Source organism: Hyperoodon ampullatus, assembly GCF_949752795.1.
Source record: "Hyperoodon ampullatus genome assembly, chromosome: 15".
Taxonomy (NCBI): domain Eukaryota; kingdom Metazoa; phylum Chordata; class Mammalia; order Artiodactyla; family Ziphiidae; genus Hyperoodon; species Hyperoodon ampullatus.
In genome coordinates, this window is record NC_136928.1 from 78,362,324 (window position 1) to 78,367,671 (window position 5,348).

The 5,348-nt window shown below is 46.7% G+C and overlaps 1 pseudogene across 1 annotated transcript; it reads right to left on the reverse strand.

The window, feature by feature from the left end:
• Positions 1-2,004: 2,004 nt before the first annotated feature.
• On the reverse strand, positions 2,005-2,247 carry LOC307064723 (cytochrome c oxidase subunit 7B, mitochondrial-like; annotated as a pseudogene). Its single transcript has one exon. The product of its transcript is annotated as a cytochrome c oxidase subunit 7B, mitochondrial-like (transcript).
• Positions 2,248-5,348: the final 3,101 nt, after the last annotated feature.

Consider the following 5,348-nt stretch of genomic DNA (forward strand, 5'->3'; position numbering starts at 1 on the left):
CTTTGCTGCCTAACATTTATCTTTATAACCGTGATCACCGTCATTCCTTATACAATTTTGCGTAACCCTTACTTTTGTTTGTTATAAGACCTTCATATACATTACTGGCGATCATCTTCTTCCTATTCAAAGAAATGAAATTCCTCCTATTCAAAGAAATGAAATTAAAGCATGTAATCATCTGTGCCTATACAGCAGAGTTAGGAGCCAGGAGAGTGGTATTCCTGCATCAGCAAGGAAGCAAGTCTATGAAACATGGAATGAAAGTATCTTCTCCCTTTGGCACGGCACAGAGCTTCTCCAGGGAAGTTGTTGAGGAATACAGATTAGGTTTAGGGATGAATCCTTGCTACACAGTACTTCCCCTTCCTCAGACTTCCAGAGGCCGTCCCTGACGATTTCATCTAGGACTGGGGAGAGAAGCCTCGCTGGGCATGGCTCCGGGTGGGCCTGGAGCTCAGAGACTTCATCAGACCTTCTTCAAAGACCTGATCCCTCCTTACCTGGTTTTCAGCCAAAGCTAGAATCTGACATCCCCAGATATTTCTAGGGTTTTGAGCTGGATATTTTCCCCATTCAGTTGGGCAAAGCCTGAAGGGCATTTTTAAACAGAGGATCTTTGAGTTTTCAGCTTTTATCTTTCATAAAAGATTAGGAGCGACAGTTTAAATTCCTCTGCCTCAGAGGTCCCTGCCTGTAGCTTCCATGCCTTGTGACCTGCCTCTGTGATTATGGGAGAATGTTCCATCTGCAGCTACTGACCATAGTTGTCCCTCAGTGTCTGTGGGACATTGGTTTCAGGAACCCCCGAGGATCCCAAAATCTGTGGATGCTCAAGTCCCTTATATAAAATGGTGTAGCACAGTATCTGTGGGTACAGAGGACCAACTGTATTTTGTTTCCCACCTGCTGCTGAAGTCAGACTCAGGTCTGCTTCAGAAACTACCATGTTGTCTGCACAGATCCTTCTGGTGGTGATGAGATCTGTGTGGGCAAACACAGCCCTTCCTTGTGCTGTTTTCCAAGAAGCAGGTCTGGGTGGACCCAAGACGGGTGTGCTTATGAGTGATGCCACCTTGAACACCAGATATGACCTCAGTTTTCGTGTCTGTGACAAGCAAAATACTCCTTCCTCGTGGTGGTGTGGTGAAGACTGAGATATATGTGGCTGAAGGAGACATTGTGAACATGCCTATCACTTGACCAATGCCTCTTTTACCATAATTATTCGATTTTGATTCAAGTGTTTGACCTGGGCACACCTGGGAGGCATCTCCAGGAGAGCAAATAATGACCAAGCACTTGGTCTGGGGCTGTGACCAGCCCCAGGGCCTTCTCAACAAGCTGACAAGGCAGATACTATCATCATCCCCGTGTCCATTGAGAAGTTACGAGACCCATCCAGGTTTAGAGCTAGAAAGAAACAAAGCCGCGGTTGGAACTTAGGCAGTCTGGTTGTAGAACCTGTTCTCTTGTCTACCCCACTGTACTGCCCCAAACCCAACAAATGGTTAAGAACATGTTTCTCTTTAAAGATGCACTGAAGCCCTGAGTGCAGTTGGCCGTGGGTAACCCCTGGCCTGGTATCACAACCCACTGCCAGCCCGTATCTTCCCCTTCCCTCCCTCCTGGTCACAGTCCCATCCTGGATGGCATTCCTGTGCCACCAGCTCCATTTATTCCTGACACAGTGTAAGCAGGGACCCATGAACATGTGGTACCACCAAGGTGTTTACTTCTCAGTAGAGCCTGGCCCCAGGACACCCAAGGGAATCAACCCCTCATGTTCCAAAGAAGGGGGGCCGTGACCCAGCACATGGGCTATGTAAACTGGGTCTTGTTCCATGCAGGAAAATCCTGTGTGGATCCTCCCAGAAGAGACTGTCAAACTTTTATTTTTTAAATCTTCAATCATGCCATATTGTAATGGGTACACAGTGCTTTTACTTGGCATCCGTTATGAGTTGGTTTTGAAACAATTCAGGATTAAACCAGCAGGGATGATTACTGATCTCTCCATCCCTTTGGGGCAACTCTACCAACAGGGGACAGGTTCCATGCTGTTCCAGTTTGTGTTGCTGTTTATGCCCATCCGGCAACACAGAAAGTGGCTCCATTAGCTAATACAGCTTTATCATATTTGTCATGGAAATCAGGTGCCTGCTTCCGGTGGCTCTGCCTTGCCATTGTTTGCTGAATGCTTTGAACTCAGAGGCAACTTAGTGCATTTTTGGCCAGAGGAAACATTGTGGAGCTGAAGACAGCACTGCAGCAACGGCAGCTGCTAGTTTTTTGCACCTTCACGTCAAGTACCCTTGCAAAGAGTTCTGAAAACGAGACTGTCAGACTTTTTGCTAAACTTCCAATTAGAGGCTAACTTTTATCCCACAAAACTTTTGAACTTACATAGCAGTGTTTAGTTCACAAAGCGTCTTCCCCACTTCTCCCTGTGGGGTCGCCACAGAAAGTTCATGAGGGAGGCCAGCAGATTTTTCCCCGGCTCTCTCTCTCTTCCCCGCTCTTTGCTTTATTGAGTTCCTACACTGGGCTAAGTTTTGAGAATTAAAACACAAAAGACAAATCTTTCCCACTTTCCTGTTGAGTTCTCACAGGTTGTAAGTAGAGCTGTGCTTTAGAACTTGAGTCTCCCAATGGCCAAGCCGGGACACACTCTCCACTCAAGATGCCTTTCCAAACGGTCACCAAACTCTGCTTTCAGCTTTGAGTCCTGAGCTCATAGGAGCCTCTTATCGGGATGCTGGGCTCTAGGTCTGACCTTCTGTGTCCCTAGGGAATGGCTCAGAGCAAATTAACTTGCATCTGATCAAAATTTTCTGAGGTCATAGTTAAGACTGACAGTCACTGGTGGTGCCAAAGTCACTTTTTAAAAAAAAAAAACGTTTTATTTTATATTGGAGTATAGTTGATTAACAATGTTATATTAGTTTCAGGTGTACAGCAAAGTCACTTCTTGCAGAAACAGGAATGGCTAAAGTCAAGACCAGTGTGTCCTTCTGGTGCCTTTAAAATAGGACAAATCTCCTATAAGCATAATTAATCCATTCATCCTTTAATTAATTTGTTCGTTCTGAAACAGGGATGCCCCCAGCATGGTAATGGAGTGTGCTTGCTGTGACCATTCTGTCTCTAGAATACAAATGCTCACTCTCTCCCCTGTCCCCATCACACCAGCCATCAATAATGAGTAAAAGCCCTGACAAGTATTCAGTCCTCCCCTATAGAATCTTCCTCCTCCCAGTACTGGGTCTTGCAGCCAAGGGTGGAAGGAGAGGACTGTTCATTTCCGGTTGGCAAAAGAGGTGCTGGTGGCTGAGAAGGAGTTGACCTTGGTGAGTTGCATCCATGCACAGTAACTGGTCCAAGTACCCCTCCCACAGTGGCTGCAGACCCAGGACGTTGTCGTCATTTTCTGCTGCAGTGAGTCTTCAGTTTAGGGCTGCCCACTCCCCACTGCTGTGCTTAGGGGAGAGGGCATTTGATTGAAAGGGCACTCAGCAAAGATTTGGGCCAAGGCAGGCCAGTGGTGATGCTGCCACTTATTGGCATGGGACGTCAGGAATGCTGGGTCGCAAAGAGGCGGGCAGCGAGCAGGTCTCTCCAGCAGAAGCCTTGAACTATCAGGAGGAGAGGCTCTGAAGGCTGACCCAGGTCAGAGACTGGGTCCACTGCTGGTGCTTCTATGCTGGTCTCTCAGGTCAGAATACGGACAGTTTTAGCTTGACCCGTTAACTGTGAGTTTTCAAGCATTGCTACGTCCTCCAATGTCGGAGCCAAGACACGTTCAAGCCTTCGTTACTTTAGGAACCCAGATCCACCCCTTCCTTTCCCTTACTGGGGATGAGCTTTTCACTTTAAAACACAAAGGGTCCCATCAGATCGTCTCGCTCAAGAGGATGGTCCTACTGGTCACCCTTCTGACTAGGCCACCCCAGGGGTTCCACAGTGATTCTCATTCCTGCCACTATTGTGACATGATTCGTCATATTCTCTTGAAAAGGAAGGAAAAGAAACACTATGACCACAGATAATCTGCCACTGTCCATCTATTCATTCATTCATGGGGCAAACCCCAAGGGCTTGTCAAAAAACCATGGATATTCCAGACCTGGGCCCAGTGATGAACTTGGTCTTTTTCACATTTCTCACATTCCCCAGGATCTGCCTGGCTTCTGGCACCTGGACTTTGTTTCCTTTTATTGGCCGGAGCACACTTCTCAGGGTTGGTGGCTGAAGTGAGTTTCTTCAGCTTGATGCTGGGCGCCCTTAGGACACAGCTTGTACTTGACTTCTTGGCCCTTTGCCCTCCTGGTTCCTCTGGGAAGCTCCTCTGCATCCCCGGAGCCTTGAACTTCACTCGGGCTAGCCAGGCCTCCCTCAGCATCCCGGAAGCGGCACTGCTTATTGTGCCTTCTGTGAGAAACTGTTCAGAGCCTGATAAACCCTGGGCAACACACTTTCTGACTTAGTTTATTTCTAAAGTGTGTCTTTTGAAGTCATCTTTTCATGAGGGATGGGGCTGGGGGTTAGCCCACCTTGTTGGTAGATTATGAAAGATAAGTGGCACTTGAGTCCCTTTGAAAAACGAGGACTCTCCCTTCTTTCCTTTCATCCCTGCCCCCAGCCCTGCCCAGTGTCCACAATGCCCTTGATCCCAGATGGCTCAATGAACCATGAACCATAAAACAGAAAGAATTTCTCTTAACAAAAATGAATCCTTGCAATGACTAATTTGAAAGAGCACTAATTTACCGCGAGGGCTGCTTCTTTGAGACCTGTCTTGGTCACCAGCTCCCTAGGAGACCTGCACAGTCATTAACCTCTGGGACCCTCTTGTCCACCCTTCATAAACAGAGGACACAGCATGAGTATTCTAAAGGGATGTGCATCATAAAGGATCAAACACAAACGAATAACCAGACCTTCGATTATATACAATTTTGTTTTTACTATTGGATAGACCTTGATATTTAGAGAGTAACAGAATTATGTTGCTCTCTGTATAGCCATTTGAAGTTAATCAGGCAGTGAATCTTAATTACCTACATTAGTTTAGCCTTAAAGTAAAATGAAGCCATTTCCCCACATTGTCTTTCAATCTGCCATTAACAGCAGAGAGAGCCAAATATTCATACACTTGGTCAGCGACCACTGACTCCAGGGTGCTTTAATTCACGGCTGTATTTGCAGCTCAGGCTAAAAGAGTTTCCAGTTCAGGATAAGCCTCAACATTCTCTCTTGAAATAAGATTGAGAGAAGCATAAGGACTCAGTAGCATGGAGGACCCCACTCCGGCACAACATGTGAAATGGCAGCTCTTAAAAACCTTT